Source organism: Penaeus chinensis, chromosome 8 (assembly GCF_019202785.1).
Source record: "Penaeus chinensis breed Huanghai No. 1 chromosome 8, ASM1920278v2, whole genome shotgun sequence".
NCBI classification, from domain to species: domain Eukaryota; kingdom Metazoa; phylum Arthropoda; class Malacostraca; order Decapoda; family Penaeidae; genus Penaeus; species Penaeus chinensis.
The window spans coordinates 23,773,900-23,788,899 of NC_061826.1; the positions used below are offsets into that span (position 1 = coordinate 23,773,900).

At 38.3% G+C, this 15,000-nt stretch overlaps 43 non-coding genes across 43 annotated transcripts; all 43 read left to right on the forward strand.

Moving 5' to 3' along the window:
- Positions 1–3,555: 3,555 nt before the first annotated feature.
- On the forward strand, positions 3,556–3,627 carry Trnat-ugu. Its single transcript has one exon. It is a non-coding gene; the product is annotated as a tRNA-Thr (tRNA).
- A 502-nt stretch (positions 3,628–4,129) lies between these two features.
- Positions 4,130–4,201, forward strand: Trnat-ugu. Its single transcript has one exon. It is a non-coding gene; the product is annotated as a tRNA-Thr (tRNA).
- A 207-nt stretch (positions 4,202–4,408) lies between these two features.
- On the forward strand, positions 4,409–4,480 carry Trnat-ugu. Its single transcript has one exon. It is a non-coding gene; the product is annotated as a tRNA-Thr (tRNA).
- Positions 4,481–4,724: 244 nt separating this feature from the next.
- On the forward strand, positions 4,725–4,796 carry Trnat-ugu. The gene has a single exon. It is a non-coding gene; the product is annotated as a tRNA-Thr (tRNA).
- A 69-nt stretch (positions 4,797–4,865) lies between these two features.
- Trnat-ugu lies at positions 4,866–4,937 on the forward strand. The gene has a single exon. It is a non-coding gene; the product is annotated as a tRNA-Thr (tRNA).
- Positions 4,938–5,006: 69 nt separating this feature from the next.
- On the forward strand, positions 5,007–5,078 carry Trnat-ugu. Its single transcript has one exon. It is a non-coding gene; the product is annotated as a tRNA-Thr (tRNA).
- A 69-nt stretch (positions 5,079–5,147) lies between these two features.
- On the forward strand, positions 5,148–5,219 carry Trnat-ugu. The gene has a single exon. It is a non-coding gene; the product is annotated as a tRNA-Thr (tRNA).
- A 69-nt stretch (positions 5,220–5,288) lies between these two features.
- Trnat-ugu lies at positions 5,289–5,360 on the forward strand. Its single transcript has one exon. It is a non-coding gene; the product is annotated as a tRNA-Thr (tRNA).
- A 69-nt stretch (positions 5,361–5,429) lies between these two features.
- On the forward strand, positions 5,430–5,501 carry Trnat-ugu. The gene has a single exon. It is a non-coding gene; the product is annotated as a tRNA-Thr (tRNA).
- Positions 5,502–5,570: 69 nt separating this feature from the next.
- Trnat-ugu lies at positions 5,571–5,642 on the forward strand. Its single transcript has one exon. It is a non-coding gene; the product is annotated as a tRNA-Thr (tRNA).
- Positions 5,643–5,711: 69 nt separating this feature from the next.
- Trnat-ugu lies at positions 5,712–5,783 on the forward strand. The gene has a single exon. It is a non-coding gene; the product is annotated as a tRNA-Thr (tRNA).
- Positions 5,784–5,852: 69 nt separating this feature from the next.
- Trnat-ugu lies at positions 5,853–5,924 on the forward strand. The gene has a single exon. It is a non-coding gene; the product is annotated as a tRNA-Thr (tRNA).
- A 69-nt stretch (positions 5,925–5,993) lies between these two features.
- Positions 5,994–6,065, forward strand: Trnat-ugu. Its single transcript has one exon. It is a non-coding gene; the product is annotated as a tRNA-Thr (tRNA).
- Positions 6,066–6,134: 69 nt separating this feature from the next.
- Trnat-ugu lies at positions 6,135–6,206 on the forward strand. Its single transcript has one exon. It is a non-coding gene; the product is annotated as a tRNA-Thr (tRNA).
- A 69-nt stretch (positions 6,207–6,275) lies between these two features.
- Positions 6,276–6,347, forward strand: Trnat-ugu. Its single transcript has one exon. It is a non-coding gene; the product is annotated as a tRNA-Thr (tRNA).
- Positions 6,348–6,416: 69 nt separating this feature from the next.
- On the forward strand, positions 6,417–6,488 carry Trnat-ugu. Its single transcript has one exon. It is a non-coding gene; the product is annotated as a tRNA-Thr (tRNA).
- Positions 6,489–6,557: 69 nt separating this feature from the next.
- On the forward strand, positions 6,558–6,629 carry Trnat-ugu. The gene has a single exon. It is a non-coding gene; the product is annotated as a tRNA-Thr (tRNA).
- Positions 6,630–6,698: 69 nt separating this feature from the next.
- On the forward strand, positions 6,699–6,770 carry Trnat-ugu. The gene has a single exon. It is a non-coding gene; the product is annotated as a tRNA-Thr (tRNA).
- Positions 6,771–6,839: 69 nt separating this feature from the next.
- On the forward strand, positions 6,840–6,911 carry Trnat-ugu. The gene has a single exon. It is a non-coding gene; the product is annotated as a tRNA-Thr (tRNA).
- Positions 6,912–6,980: 69 nt separating this feature from the next.
- On the forward strand, positions 6,981–7,052 carry Trnat-ugu. The gene has a single exon. It is a non-coding gene; the product is annotated as a tRNA-Thr (tRNA).
- A 69-nt stretch (positions 7,053–7,121) lies between these two features.
- Positions 7,122–7,193, forward strand: Trnat-ugu. The gene has a single exon. It is a non-coding gene; the product is annotated as a tRNA-Thr (tRNA).
- A 69-nt stretch (positions 7,194–7,262) lies between these two features.
- Trnat-ugu lies at positions 7,263–7,334 on the forward strand. Its single transcript has one exon. It is a non-coding gene; the product is annotated as a tRNA-Thr (tRNA).
- Positions 7,335–7,403: 69 nt separating this feature from the next.
- On the forward strand, positions 7,404–7,475 carry Trnat-ugu. Its single transcript has one exon. It is a non-coding gene; the product is annotated as a tRNA-Thr (tRNA).
- A 69-nt stretch (positions 7,476–7,544) lies between these two features.
- Trnat-ugu lies at positions 7,545–7,616 on the forward strand. The gene has a single exon. It is a non-coding gene; the product is annotated as a tRNA-Thr (tRNA).
- Positions 7,617–7,685: 69 nt separating this feature from the next.
- Positions 7,686–7,757, forward strand: Trnat-ugu. The gene has a single exon. It is a non-coding gene; the product is annotated as a tRNA-Thr (tRNA).
- Positions 7,758–7,826: 69 nt separating this feature from the next.
- On the forward strand, positions 7,827–7,898 carry Trnat-ugu. Its single transcript has one exon. It is a non-coding gene; the product is annotated as a tRNA-Thr (tRNA).
- A 69-nt stretch (positions 7,899–7,967) lies between these two features.
- Trnat-ugu lies at positions 7,968–8,039 on the forward strand. Its single transcript has one exon. It is a non-coding gene; the product is annotated as a tRNA-Thr (tRNA).
- Positions 8,040–8,108: 69 nt separating this feature from the next.
- On the forward strand, positions 8,109–8,180 carry Trnat-ugu. The gene has a single exon. It is a non-coding gene; the product is annotated as a tRNA-Thr (tRNA).
- Positions 8,181–8,246: 66 nt separating this feature from the next.
- Positions 8,247–8,321, forward strand: Trnat-ugu. The gene has a single exon. It is a non-coding gene; the product is annotated as a tRNA-Thr (tRNA).
- Positions 8,322–8,390: 69 nt separating this feature from the next.
- On the forward strand, positions 8,391–8,462 carry Trnat-ugu. Its single transcript has one exon. It is a non-coding gene; the product is annotated as a tRNA-Thr (tRNA).
- A 68-nt stretch (positions 8,463–8,530) lies between these two features.
- Trnat-ugu lies at positions 8,531–8,603 on the forward strand. The gene has a single exon. It is a non-coding gene; the product is annotated as a tRNA-Thr (tRNA).
- Positions 8,604–8,671: 68 nt separating this feature from the next.
- On the forward strand, positions 8,672–8,743 carry Trnat-ugu. Its single transcript has one exon. It is a non-coding gene; the product is annotated as a tRNA-Thr (tRNA).
- A 69-nt stretch (positions 8,744–8,812) lies between these two features.
- Trnat-ugu lies at positions 8,813–8,884 on the forward strand. Its single transcript has one exon. It is a non-coding gene; the product is annotated as a tRNA-Thr (tRNA).
- A 69-nt stretch (positions 8,885–8,953) lies between these two features.
- Trnat-ugu lies at positions 8,954–9,025 on the forward strand. Its single transcript has one exon. It is a non-coding gene; the product is annotated as a tRNA-Thr (tRNA).
- Positions 9,026–9,094: 69 nt separating this feature from the next.
- Trnat-ugu lies at positions 9,095–9,166 on the forward strand. Its single transcript has one exon. It is a non-coding gene; the product is annotated as a tRNA-Thr (tRNA).
- Positions 9,167–9,235: 69 nt separating this feature from the next.
- Positions 9,236–9,307, forward strand: Trnat-ugu. The gene has a single exon. It is a non-coding gene; the product is annotated as a tRNA-Thr (tRNA).
- A 69-nt stretch (positions 9,308–9,376) lies between these two features.
- On the forward strand, positions 9,377–9,448 carry Trnat-ugu. The gene has a single exon. It is a non-coding gene; the product is annotated as a tRNA-Thr (tRNA).
- Positions 9,449–9,517: 69 nt separating this feature from the next.
- Trnat-ugu lies at positions 9,518–9,589 on the forward strand. Its single transcript has one exon. It is a non-coding gene; the product is annotated as a tRNA-Thr (tRNA).
- Positions 9,590–9,658: 69 nt separating this feature from the next.
- Positions 9,659–9,730, forward strand: Trnat-ugu. Its single transcript has one exon. It is a non-coding gene; the product is annotated as a tRNA-Thr (tRNA).
- A 69-nt stretch (positions 9,731–9,799) lies between these two features.
- Positions 9,800–9,871, forward strand: Trnat-ugu. The gene has a single exon. It is a non-coding gene; the product is annotated as a tRNA-Thr (tRNA).
- A 351-nt stretch (positions 9,872–10,222) lies between these two features.
- Trnat-ugu lies at positions 10,223–10,294 on the forward strand. The gene has a single exon. It is a non-coding gene; the product is annotated as a tRNA-Thr (tRNA).
- Positions 10,295–10,540: 246 nt separating this feature from the next.
- Trnat-ugu lies at positions 10,541–10,612 on the forward strand. Its single transcript has one exon. It is a non-coding gene; the product is annotated as a tRNA-Thr (tRNA).
- A 66-nt stretch (positions 10,613–10,678) lies between these two features.
- Positions 10,679–10,750, forward strand: Trnat-ggu. The gene has a single exon. It is a non-coding gene; the product is annotated as a tRNA-Thr (tRNA).
- The last annotated feature ends 4,250 nt before the right edge of the window (positions 10,751–15,000 follow it).

Consider the following 15,000-nt stretch of genomic DNA (forward strand, 5'->3'; position numbering starts at 1 on the left):
AAATGATAGGCTGCGTTCACCCGAAAGGGTGACACTATAGCCAGTTCTCTTTAATGCGACAAAGATACAAATGAGAGGTTGGTGATAACTGACTGAAGTAACCTTGTATATTTCAAACAACTAACCCGTTACCCTGTCATTCATAATCATCAACCTTTCAAGCACTTCTTCGCCTCAAGTAAAAACGAAGTATAGGCACATTGAGTATTGATTTTACATGGATCACTGTCTGTGGAATCTATGCATATATATACACACACACACACATATATGTATATATATATATGTATATGTATATACATACATATATATATGTATGTGTGTGTGTATATATACATATATTTAAAATACATGTTTATATACATATATGTATGTATATTTACATATAGATATACATGCACACACACACACACACACACACACACACACACACACACACACACACACACACATATATATATATATATATATTTATAAATATATATATGCATATATATATATATATACTCGTATATATACATATATATTTATGTACACACACACACGCACACACACACACATATATACTTTTTATATATACATATACACAAATATGCACACATACACACGTATATATGTGTGTGTGTGTGTGTGCGTATGTGTGACAGTGTGTAATATATTTACCGTCAGTATTAGTTGCGATATCAATATAGTGTAGCTAATTTGTATGCAACAGGATATATGTTTATGTTGTTAACACAGTAAAATGTTATTTATGTTTATTGATATTATGTACACATATAATTTATGTGCCAGGGAACGCAGCAGACAGAGAGAGAAAAAGTGACCTTTTTATCTTTATATTTTTTACAGCTCCGAAGCCAAAGAGGAATCACCATAAAGCATAAAAATAGGTATGCATAACCATATCCATACCTATATATACTTACATATATAAAGACATATACATACATATATATGTATGTGTGTGTGTGTGTATTTATATGTTTCTTTTGTGTATACATATATATGAATGTATGTATATTCACACATGGACACGTGTTGTACACGCATATACACATACACCCAAGGTACCTTGATACAGGTAGCCCCACTCTGTCTTGAAGAAAATCCTAACTGGCAAATTCCGAGCTAAGCCCCAGTTCATCGCCTTTATTCATTTTTAATCATAATTTTCCCATTGTTATTACAATACTGTGTTTTCAAAGAAAATGCACTAAAAAAACATTTATCATAATATATAGTACAGGCATATCGTCTCAAAAAGGGGATGGAGCTAATGACGTCATAACGTATAGCCCATGAAGGTGCACCGTGTGATATCAGACGTAGGTAAGTATATAATTATTTGTGTAATTTACTAGATATGTTATAACTTCCAGAAATAAATCCAAAATTCCCTAAATCCAAAAAACTAAAAGTTCTTTACCATTAAGTCATAAAGTCATTTTCATTTTTGAGTTCAATAGGCTAAATGTAAGTGGAGCTACCAGGTTATATGTAATTTGTATACACTTGTAAAGTTAGGCTTGTATGCACGGATGTTACCGGGCAGCACGCTGCCTTTTGGAACATGTTGCATCAATACGCGCCGAGTAACGAGGCATACACATTCACAAACACACACACACACGTATATATGTTTATCAGTGTATTTATAGACACGCATATACATACACATATATGTATAATTATATATAACATGCATTTGGTTTATATATGGTTGTAATTACTTTTTTTATATTCACACACACACACACACACACACACACACACACACACACGCACATCTATGAATATAAACACCAGGGCTGGGGCCATCATGTTTCTTAAGCGACGTTTCGGATTAATTAGCTTAAATCCATTTACTAGCCAGAATATATGCATTACTATAAAATAAAAACAAAAATCCTTTACAAACTTGAAAACTAAAGATAAGGTAATAAAATGGGCAAACTTGATATGTCAATATTTACTAATATCCTACTAAACAAACAATAGATATCCAAATGACCAAACTACCCTTTTCAGCAATGGAGAATCATGTAGATGCCACAGATCAACCCATACATAGCTCATCATGGAAAGCTTACTTATATCCATTCATAAATCAACACTGCAATAACGAAAGTTCTGCATCCCATTTATGCTTTTGAAACCATAACCCATTGACCATACATAGTACCCATTTGGTTATGCGTTTTATTTTCATTGAGTTTCGTTCTGTTTTGTTTTTCTATCTATGATTCTTTCGTTTTAACGGCATTCTTCTGTTTCTTTTGCACTAGTAATTCTATTCTATATTTTGTCAAGTTTGTCTATTTTAGTTTTATCTTGTACTTGTTTTATTGTCTTATTTTAATATATCAAGTTTGTAAAGCCCTGTTTAAGGACTTTAATACTTTTATTTTATAATGCATATACTTGACTTTCTCTTAATAGACTGGCTTCAAAACATATTTATATTAATTAATCCGAAACGTCACCTAATAAATATGTTTCTCTTCTTGATACGACTGCGCTTCCCACGCAATGAACCCATCGTAAATATTGATGCATATACATATATGTTATATGTATGTGTATACATGTGTGATACTGATAATCGGCAAGTTTTCAGCGATGTTATGAGAATACACTTTACCTATTTAGAAATGATCGCCTTTTTTTATCCTCTGGCCCTCGAAAAGCTCCCCTGAAATTGTTTCAATGGATATGGTACTATGTTACTTGGACCCAAGCCTTCGTTCTTTTTTTTTTTTCCTCTTTCTCTCTCTCTTTCTCTCTCTCTCTCTCGTAAAATAGATATTGCATTGTCCTCAAATAAGATATTGGATGGCTAGACACATAAAGTTTATAACTTTTTTCGTAACATGAGAGCATGAAATTTCATTTATGCATCGTAAGTTCTTTTTTCTCATGAATTACATACGGCTCTTGTTAGGAGTAAATTTTGACATGGTATTTTCATTATATAATATCAATATGACGAATTATATAAACTGTTCCTTACACTTTCAAATTTAATTTTCCCGATTTTACGCTGGTTACATCAGCCTACCCGTAAATTTTGATGTAGATAGAACAAGGTTCATTTTCTGGTCTTGGACACATCTATGCCTTGTTCGATTTTTAGAGGAAATATAAAATGAAAAATAACGTAAGGGTAACGATTCGTTAGTAATAAATAACATGTGCTAAATAGGAGTTTTAATAGTCATAATTGTTGACATCTGGACAGATGCTTAGGGGCAGAGCACTTATAAACCAGGTTGTGAGTTCGCTTCCCATAAGTGACAAACCTCTAATAACCACTGCACATGTATTGCATAAAAGATCCATAGATCAAATCTTTAAGAACCATTAAACATATGTTTAAGAAAAAATCATATCAATTATTAACATGTGTACAGATGCCTCCTTAGCTCAGGGGCAGAACACTCGTCTTGTAAACCAGGGGTCGTGAGGTCAATTCTCACAGGGGCAAAGCTTTAAGAACCATTTAAAATAGGTATTACAAATCCATTCAAGAATGACGTGGACATTTGTACAGATGCCTCCTTAGCTCAGGGGCAGAGCACTGGTCTTGTAAACCAGGGGTCGTGAGTTCGATTCTCACAGGGGGCAAACATTTAAGAATCATTAACCATGTATCATGCAAATCCGACTCAGAAGAACGTGGATTTTTGTTCAGATGCTTCCTCAATTCAGGGGCAGAGCACTGGTCTTGTAAAGCAGGGGTCGTGAGTCTGATTCTCACAAGGGGGCAAACATTTATTAACCATTAAACATGCGTAATGTAAATCCATCTAAGAAGGACGTGGACATCTGTATAGATACCTCCTTAGCTCAGGGGCAGAACACTAGTCTTGTATGGCAGAGGTCGTGAATTAATAATCATTAAACCGTTGTAATGGTATTCCATTTAAGGGCAATTTTTTAAGAACCTTTAAACATGTGTAATGGAAATCCATTTAAGGACATAAACATCTGTACAGATGCATTCTTGTAAACTGGTCTTGTAAACCAGGGGTCGTGAGTTCGATTCTCACAGGGGGCAAACCTTTAAGAACCATTAAACCTGTGTAATGGAAATCCATTTAAGAAGGACGTGAACATCTGTACAGATGCCTCCTTAGCTCAGGGGCAGAGCACTGGTCTTGTAAACCAGGGGTCGTGAGTTCGATTCTCACAGGAGGCAAACCTTTAAAAACCATTAAACATGTGTAATGGAAATCTATTTAAGGACATGAACATTTGTACAGATGCCTCCTTTGTTCAGGGGCAGAGCACTGGTCTTGTAAGCCAGGGGTCGTGATTTTGATTCTCACAGGGGGCAAATCTTTAAGAACCATTAAACGTGTGTAATGCAAATCCATTTAGGAAGGACGTTGACATCTGTACAGATGCCTCCTTAGCTCAGGGGCAGAGCACTGGTCTTGTAAACCAGGGGTCGTGAGTTCGATTCTCACAGGGGGCAAAAATTTAATAATCATTAAACCTTTTTAATGGAAGTCCATTTAAGGGCAATTTGTTAAGAACCATTTAACATGTGTAATGGAAATCCATTTAAGTAACTGAACATTTGTACAGATGCCTCATTGTAAACTGGACTTGGAAACCAGGAGTCGTGAGTTCGATTCTCACAGAGGGCAAATATTTAATAACCATTAAACTTGTGTAATGCAAATTCATTAAAAAATGACATGGACATCTGTGCAGATGCCTCCTTAGCTCAGGGGCAGAGCACTGGTCTTGTAAACCAGGGGTCGTGAGTTCGATTCTCACAGGGGGCAAACATTTAAGAACCATTAAACATGTGATATGCAAATCCATTTAAAAAGGACGTGGGCATCTGTACAGATGCCTCCTTAGCTCAGGGGCAGAGCACTGGTCTTGTAAACCAGGGGTCGTGAGTTCGATTCTCACAGGGGGCAAAGATTTAAAAAACATTAAACATGCGATATGCAAATCCATTTAAGAAGGACATGGACATCTGTACAGATGCCTCCTTAGCTCAGGGGCAGAGCACTGGTCTTGTAAACCAGGGGTCGTGAGTTCGATTCTCACAGGGGGCAACAATTTAAGAATCATTAACTATGTATGATGCATATCCATTTAAGAAGGACGTGGACATTTGTACAGATGCCTCCTTAGCTCAGGGGCAGAGCACTGGTCTTGTAAACCAGGGGTCGTGAGTTCAATTATCACAGGGGGCAAACCTTTAAGAACCATTAAACATGTGATATGCAAATCCATTTAAGAATGACATGGACATCTGTACAGATGCCTCCTTAGCTCAGGGGCAGAGCACTGGTCTTGTAAACCAGGGGTCGTGAGTTCGATTCTCACAGGGGGCAAACATTTAAGAACCATTAAACATGTGATATGCAAATCCATTTAAGAAGGACATGGACATCTGTACAGATGCCTCTTTAGCTCAGGGGCAGAGCACAGGTCTTGTAAACCAGGAGTCGTGAGTTCAATTCTCACAGGGGGCAAACCTTTAAGAACCATTAAACCTGTGTAATGCAAATCCATTTAAGAATGACATGGACATCTGTACAGATGCCTCTTTAGCTCAGGGGCAGAGCACTGGTCTTGTAAACCAGGGGTCGTGAGTTCGATTCTCACAGGGGGCAAACATTTAAGAACCATTAAACATGTGATATGCAAATCCATTTAAGAAGAACGTGGACATCTGTACAGATGCCTCCTTAGCTCAGGGGCAGAGCACTGGTCTTGTAAACCAGGGGTCGTGAGTTCGATTCTCACAGGGGGCAACAATTTAAGAATCATTAAACATGTGATATGCAAATCCATTTAAGAATGACATGGACATCTGTACAGATGCCTCCTTAGCTCAGGGGCAGAGCACTGGTCTTGTAAACCAGGGGTCGTGAGTTCGATTCTCACAGGGGGCAAACCTTTAAGAACCATTAAACATGTGATATGAAAATCCATTTAAGAAGGACGTAGACATCTGTACAGATGCCTCCTTAGCTCAGGGGCAGAGCACTGGTCTTGTAAACCAGGGGTCGTGAGTTCGATTCTCACAGGGGGCAACAATTTAAGAATCATTAAACATGTGATATGCAAATCCATTTAAGAATGACATGGACATCTGTACAGATGCCTCCTTAGCTCAGGGGCAGAGCACTGGTCTTGTAAACCAGGGGTCGTGAGTTCGATTCTCACAGGGGGCAAACCTTTAAGAACCATTAAACATGTGATATGAAAATCCATTTAAGAAGGACATGGACATCTGTACAGATGCCTCCTTAGCTCAGGGGCAGAGCACTGGTCTTGTAAACCAGGGGTCGTGAGTTCGATTCTCACAGGGGGCAAACCTTTATGAACCATTAAACATGTGATATGAAAATCCATTTAAGAAGGACGTGGACATCTGTACAGATGCCTCCTTAGCTCAGGGGCAGAGCACTGGTCTTGTAAACCAGGGGTCGTGAGTTCGATTCTCACAGGGGGCAAACCTTTAAGAACCATTAAACATGTGATATGCAAATCCATTTAAGAAGGACGTGGACATCTGTACAGATGCCTCCTTAGCTCAGGGGCAGAGCACTGGTCTTGTAAACCAGGGGTCGTGAGTTCGATTCTCACAGGGGGCAAACCTTTAAGAACCATTAAACATGTGATATGCAAATCCATTTAAGAAGGACGTGGACATCTGTACAGATGCCTCCTTAGCTCAGGGGCAGAGCACTGGTCTTGTAAACCAGGGGTCGTGAGTTCGATTCTCACAGGGGGCAAACCTTTAAGAACCATTAAACATGTGATATGCAAATCCATTTAAGAAGGACGTGGACATCTGTACAGATGCCTCCTTAGCTCAGGGGCAGAGCACTGGTCTTGTAAACCAGGGGTCGTGAGTTCGATTCTCACAGGGGGCAAACCTTTAAGAACCATTAAACATGTGATATGCAAATCCATTTAAGAAGGACGTGGACATCTGTACAGATGCCTCCTTAGCTCAGGGGCAGAGCACTGGTCTTGTAAACCAGGGGTCGTGAGTTCGATTCTCACAGGGGGCAAACCTTTAAGAACCATTAAACATGTGATATGCAAATCCATTTAAGAAGGACGTGGACATCTGTACAGATGCCTCCTTAGCTCAGGGGCAGAGCACTGGTCTTGTAAACCAGGGGTCGTGAGTTCAATTCTCACAGGGGGCAAACCTTTAAGAACCATTAAACATGTGATATGCAAATCCATTTAAGAAGGACGTGGACATCTGTACAGATGCCTCCTTAGCTCAGGGGCAGAGCACTGGTCTTGTAAACCAGGGGTCGTGAGTTCAATTCTCACAGGGGGCAAACCTTTAAGAACCATTAAACATGTGATATGCAAATCCATTTAAGAAGCACGTGGACATCTGTACAGATGCCTCCTTAGCTCAGGGGCAGAGCACTGGTCTTGTAAACCAGGGGTCGTGAGTTCAATTCTCACAGGGGGCAAACCTTTAAGAACCATTAAACATGTGATATGCAAATCCATTTAAGAAGGACATGGACATCTGTACAGATGCCTCCTTAGCTCAGGGGCAGAGCACTGGTCTTGTAAACCAGGGGTCGTGAGTTCGATTCTCACAGGGGGCAAACCTTTAAGAACCATTAAACATGTGATATGCAAATCCATTTAAGAATGACATGGACATCTGTACAGATGCCTCCTTAGCTCAGGGGCAGAGCACTGGTCTTGTAAACCAGGGGTCGTGAGTTCGATTCTCACAGGGGGCAAACCTTTAAGAACCATTAAACATGTGATATGCAAATCCATTTAGGAAGGACATGGACATCTGTACAGATGCCTCTTTAGCTCAGGGGCAGAGCACTGGTCTTGTAAACCAGGGGTCGTGAGTTCGATTCTCACAGGGGGCAAACATTTAAGAACCATTAAACATGTGATATGCAAATCCATTTAAGAATGACATGGACATCTGTACAGATGCCTCCTTAGCTCAGGGGCAGAGCACTGGTCTTGTAAACCAGGGGTCGTGAGTTCGATTCTCACAGGGGGCAACAATTTAAGAATCATTAACTATGTATGATGCAAATCCATTTAAGAAGGACGTGGACATTTGTACAGATGCCTCCTTAGCTCAGGGGCAGAGCACTGGTCTTGTAAACCAGGGGTCGTGAGTTCGATTCTCACAGGGGGCAAACCTTTAAGAACCATTAAACATGTGATATGCAAATCCATTTAAGAAGGACATGGACATCTGTACAGATTCCTTCTTAGCTCAGGGGTAGAGCACTGGTCTTGTAAACCAGGGGTCGTGAGTTCAATTCTCACAGGGAGCAAACCTTTAAGAACCATTAAACATGTGATATGCAAATCCATTTAATAATGACATGGTCATCTGTACAGATGCCTCCTTAGCTCAGGGGCAGAGCACTGGTCTTGTAAACCAGGGGTCGTGAGTTCGATTCTCACAGGGGGCAAACCTTTAAGAACCATTAAACATGTGATATGCAAATCCATTTAAGAAGGACGTGGACATCTGTACAGATGCCTCCTTAGCTCAGGGGCAGAGCACTGGTCTTGTAAACCAGGGGTCGTGAGTTCGATTCTCATAGGGGCAAACCTTTAAGAACCATTAAACATGTGATATGCAAATCCATTTAAGAAGGACGTGGACATCTGTGCAGATGCCTCCTTAGCTCAGGGGCAGAGCACTGGTCTTGTAAACCAGGGGTCGAGAGTTCGATTCTCACAGGGGGCAACAATTTAAGAATCAATAACTATGTATGATGCAAATCCATTTAAGAAGGACATGGACATTTGTACAGATGCCTCCTTAGCTCAGGGGCAGAGCACTGGTCTTGTAAACCAGGGGTCGTGAGTTCGATTCTCACAGGGGGCAAACCTTTAAGAACCATTAAACATGTGATATGCAAATCCATTTAAGAAGGACATGGACATCTGAACAGATGCCTCTTTAGCTCAGGGGCAGAGCACTGGTCTTGTAAACCAGGGGTTGTGAATTCAATTCTCACAGGGGGCAAACCTTTAAGAACCATTAAACATGTGTAATGCAAATCCATTTAAGAATGACATGGACATCTGTACAGATGCCTCTTTAGCTCAGGGGCAGAGCACTGGTCTTGTAAACCAGGGGTCGTGAGTTCGATTCTCACAGGGGGCAAACATTTAAGAACCATTAAACATGTGATATGCAAATCTATTTAAGAAGGACATGGACATCTGTACAGATACCTACTTAGCTCAGGGGCAGAGCACTGGTCTTGTAAACCAGGGGTCGTGAGTTCGATTCTCATAGGGGGCAAACCTTTAAGAACCATTAAACATGTGATATGCAAATCCATTTAAGAAGGACGTGGACATCTGTGCAGATGCCTCCTTAGCTCAGGGGCAGAGCACTGGTCTTGTAAACCAGGGGTCGTGAGTTCGATTCTCACAGGGGGCAACAATTTAAGAATCAATAACTATGTATGATGCAAATCCATTTAAGAAGGACGTGGACATTTGTACAGATGCCTCCTTAGCTCAGGGGCAGAGCACTGGTCTTGTAAACCAGGGGTCGTGAGTTCGATTCTCACAGGGGGCAAACCTTTAAGAACCATTAAACATGTGATATGCAAATCCATTTAAGAAGGACATGGACATCTGTACAGATGCCTCTTTAGCTCAGGGGCAGAGCACTGGTCTTGTAAACCAGGGGTTGTGAATTCAATTCTCACAGGGGGCAAACCTTTAAGAACCATTAAACATGTGTAATGCAAATCCATTTAAGAATGACATGGACATCTGTACAGATGCCTCTTTAGCTCAGGGGCAGAGCACTGGTCTTGTAAACCAGGGGTCGTGAGTTCGATTCTCACAGGGGGCAAACATTTAAGAACCATTAAACATGTGATATGCAAATCTATTCAAGAAGGACATGGACATCTGTACAGATACCTACTTAGCTCAGGGGCAGAGCACTGGTCTTGTAAACCAGGGGTCGTGAGGTCGATTCTCACAGGGGGCAAACCTTTAAGAACCATTAAACATGTGATATGCAAATCCATTTAAGAAGGGCTTGAACATTTGTACAGATGCCTCCTTTGTTCAGGGGCAGAGCACTGGTCTTGTAAGTTAGGGGTCGTCATTTTGATTCTCACAGGGGGCAAATCTTTAAGAACCATTAAACGTGTGTAATGCAAATCCATTTAGGAAGGACGTTGACATCTGTACAGATGCCTCCTTAGCTCAGGGGCAGAGCACTGGTCTTGTAAACCAGGGGTCGTGAGTTCGATTCTCACAGGGGGCAAAAATTTAATAATCATTAAACCTTTGTAATGGAAGTCCATTTAAGGGCAATTTTTTTTTAAGAACCATTAAACATGTGTAATGGAAATCCAGTAAGTACATGAACATTTGTACAGATGCCTCCTTGTAAACTGGCCTTGGAAACCAGGAGTCGTGAGTTTGATTCTCATAGAGGGCAAAGATTTAATAACCATTAAGCGTGTGTAATGCAAATTCATTTAAAAAGGACATGGACATCTGTGCAGATGCCTCCTTAGCTCAGGGGCAGAGCACTGGTCTTGTAAACCAGGGGTCATGAGTTCGATTCTTACAGGGGGCAAATCTTTAAGAACCATTAAATATGTGTAATCCAAATCCATTTAAGGACGTGAATATTTGTACAGATACCTCCTTAGCTCAGGGGCAGAGCACTGGTCTGGTAAACCAGGGGTCGTGAGTTTGATTCTCACAGGGGGGAAATACTTAATAACCATTAAACCTGTGTAATGCAAATCCATTTAAGAAGGACGTGGACATATGTACAGATGCCTCCTTAGCTCAGGGGCAGAGCACTGGTCTTGTAAACCAGGGATTGTGAGTTATATATAATATATATCATATATAAAGGATGTGTACAGAAGTCACCTTAGCACAGTCCGAATACTGGTCTCCTGAGTTCAATTCTCGCAGGGTACAAATTCGCAGAGCACTGGTCTTATTAACCAGTAGCGGTGAATTTGATTCTTAGAGGTGGCATCTTTAATAACCATTTAGCATGTGTTGTAGAAACCTTTGACGACAACTAAACAGGTATTGAAGATATTCATATATCACACCTATTGGCATCTATGCAGATGCCTCCTTAGCTCAGGGGCAGAGCACTGGTTTTGTGTATCACGGGTTGTGAGTTACTTTCTCAATGGGGGTTTCATCGGTTTCATCTAATCCCGCGTAAAGACTTTATTTTAGCGAGTGTACATCAAACATCTGCTGAGTTATTAACATCTGTACAAATGCGTACTTCAATCAGGGGAAGAGCACTGGTCTTGTTAACCAGGTGTCTTGAGTTAATTTTTTTACTAGGCCATACCTTTAATAACCACTAAGCACGTGTTAAATAATTTCCTGTATCATAGGTATTGATACATTAAACATCGGTTGAAGAAAATATTCATATATCACAGTTACTGACATTCGCACAGAAGTACCCTTAGCTGAAGGGTAGAGCATTAGTCTTGTAAACTAGTTTGAGTTTTACAGGGGACAAACATTTAATAAACATTCGCTGTAGAAAAAAATCATATGTCGCTTTAATTAACACCTTTACTGATGCCTCCCTTGCTCAGGGGTAGAGAAAATTCATCCATTTGCAATGGTTGTACAAGGGTAAAGTTGTAGGGAAGATTATCATTTTTCATCAATATATTTGAAAATATATTAGAAAAACTCACATAAGATATATCGGGGCTGACAGTCAAAGCTGACCTTATCAGACGGTGTCAATTTACTTAGAGAGCCGGTACACTGAGCTTAGCTGTCCTCCAAGCACTTGCATAAATGAGTATGCATATATGTGTAATATATATATATATATATACATATATATATATATATGTTTTTATGTACATATACATACTTACATGTATATGTGTACAAATATATGTTTATATATAATATAAGAATGTATAAAAGTAAATTACAAGTGTATGATACAACTAAAGAAACTGTCAGACGATTATCAGGTTATACCTGATAATCGACAAACGACAAATATAAAAGCATCTTTTCATAAGGAATATTGTAAAATTCATTTATTGTCTTATTGTCAAGTAACTGTCAAATAACTATATAGGTGCTTCCTTAACTCAGGAGCAGAGCATAGGTCTTGTAAACCAGGGGTCGTGAATTATTTTCTCACTAGTGGCATACGTGTTTAATAACCATTAAACATGTGTAAAAGAATTTCCTGTATCAGGGATGCTGATACATTAAACATCTGTTGAAGAAAAGATTTATATATTAGTAGTATACATTTGTACAGATGCCTCCTTAGCTCAGGGGCAGAGCACTGGTAAACCAGGAGTCGTGAGTTCAATTCTCACAGAGGGCAAACCTTAATAAACTTAATGTGTTAGAGAAGATTCATAAATCAGACATTATCATCTCTACAGGTGCCTCCTTAGATCAGGGGCAGAACACGGGAGATAGGGGTATTTACTCACTGGTGGCATTTTTTTAATAACCATTAAACATGTGATAAAGAATATATTAAACAAAGTTTACATTACAATATATCAAATTCATATATCACACTTATCGACATTTTTACAGATGCCTCCTTTGTTCAGGGACAGACCACTGTAAACCAGGTTTAGTAAGTTAATTTTCACCTATGACCCCATACCCTTTCAAAACAATTAGTACTAAATATATGTTAAGGAAGAAATTCATATAACACAATTGTTGACATTTGGACAAATGTCTCCTTAGTTCAGGGGCAGGACACTGGTCTTGTCAACCAATGGTCGTGAGTTCATTCTCTTAAAGAGCAAAATTATTAAACATTTGTTAAAGAATTTCATAATGAAGGAAGAAATGTGCCGGTTAACAGTGAAGGGGAAACAGATAAAGAAATAAATCGGACGAGAGAAAAGATTAATTGTATTTTTCTTTATATATATATATATATATATATATATACGGAAGATAAATATAAATACAGAGAGAGACGCATTGATGCACTGCACTCTGCAAAGCTACTCTAGTTAACAGGAAATAAGTACTTCGATGAGTGACATAATATGAGCTAAGGAAAAGCTTTATGCATCGTAAATGTTTTCAACTGTACAGAGACCTTAGCTTTGGAGGAGAGTCCTGGTCTTGTTAAACACGATGAACGAGTTTAACTCTCACAGTTGGCAAACCATGCTTAATCATTAAGCATGTGTTATATAAAAGCTTTTTATGTCAGAGATACTGACAATTATACAGATGCCTCCTTCCTCAGGGGCAGAGCATTAGTCTTGTCAAAAATTTGATATTTTAATGCATTATTGATGTCTGATTTGTGAATGTTCAATCAATAATTACATTACTATATTATATAAATGCATTAAATATATTATATATATCATATATATGTATATATTATATATTTTATATATATTACATATGTTATATATAGTATATCATATATGTTTCATATGTATCATATATATATATAAAAATATGTATATATTATATATATATATATATATATATATATATATTATATTATATATATTATATATTATATATATTATATATATATCATATATATATACATATATATTATATACATTATATATATTATATATATATATATATTATATATACATTATATGTAAATATTATATATATTATATATATTATAAATATTATATATATATATTATTTATATATATTATATATATATTATATATATTATATACATATATATTTTGTATTTATTATATACATATATATATCACATATATTATATACATATATCGTATATATATTATATGTATATGTATGTTATGTATATATTATGCATATATTATACATATGTCATATATATGTCATATATTATGCATATATTATACATATGTCATATATATGTCATATATTTATGATATATATCATATATTTGTTATAAATTTTATTTATTTTATATATAATATATATATTATATATATCATATATATTATATATGTATCATATATATATATTATATAATTATATATATTTCATATGTATATATATAAATATATATATTATGAACATATAATATATATCTTATATATATTATATATATTTATTATACATATGCATATAGGCATACAGGGACTGAAAGTGCTGTAAAGTGTGGTGGGGGCCTGTCGAGCTTCTTCCCTGTTAGTTCAGGTGTGAGGCAAGGCTGTGTTCTTGCACCAACACTTTCCAACACTGACATGGATTGGATAATGGGTAGAGCTACTGTCAAAGTCACTGTGAAGCAGCTCTGGGCAATATCAAGGTTACAGACCTTGACTTTACTGATGATGTTGTCGTGCTCTCTGAATCTCTGGAAACCCTAGTGACGGCTCTTGATGCATTTAGCAATGAAGCGAAGCCCCTGGGGCTAGAGGTCTCCTGGACCAAGACCAAGATCCAGGATTTTTGGGGCCTGCTAGGAGACCCTGTCCAGTCGGTACAGGGTTTTCACCGTGCTTGCGGTGAAAACATCGAAGTCACAAAGATTTATATACCTCGGTAGTGCACTTCACGACTCTGGGCTGTCAGACCAAGAAGAAGCAGACGGATTGGCCTGGCAGCAGGGGTCATGAAATCTCTCGACAAGAGTATTTGGAGATGTCGGTACCTGTGCAGAAGGACAAAGTTACGTGTTTTCAAGGCCCTGATACTGTCAGTTTTACTCTATGGTAGTGAAACTTGGACACTATCTTGTGCTCTGGAATCTCGTCTTGATGCCTTTTGTAACAGATCCTTGCGCCGGATCATGGGGGTACAGTTGGCGGGACCATGTGTCCAACCAACGACTGCACCGTGAGACCGGTACAAGACCTGTTACTTGCACAATCCGTGATCGCCAACTCAGGCTATATAGCCACTTACCTCAACCTGCCTATCAGGTTGTCTCTGTCCGAGACAACCCTGGATGGAGGAGGCCTGTGGGACGACCGAGAAGGTCGTGGCTTGGGCAGATCG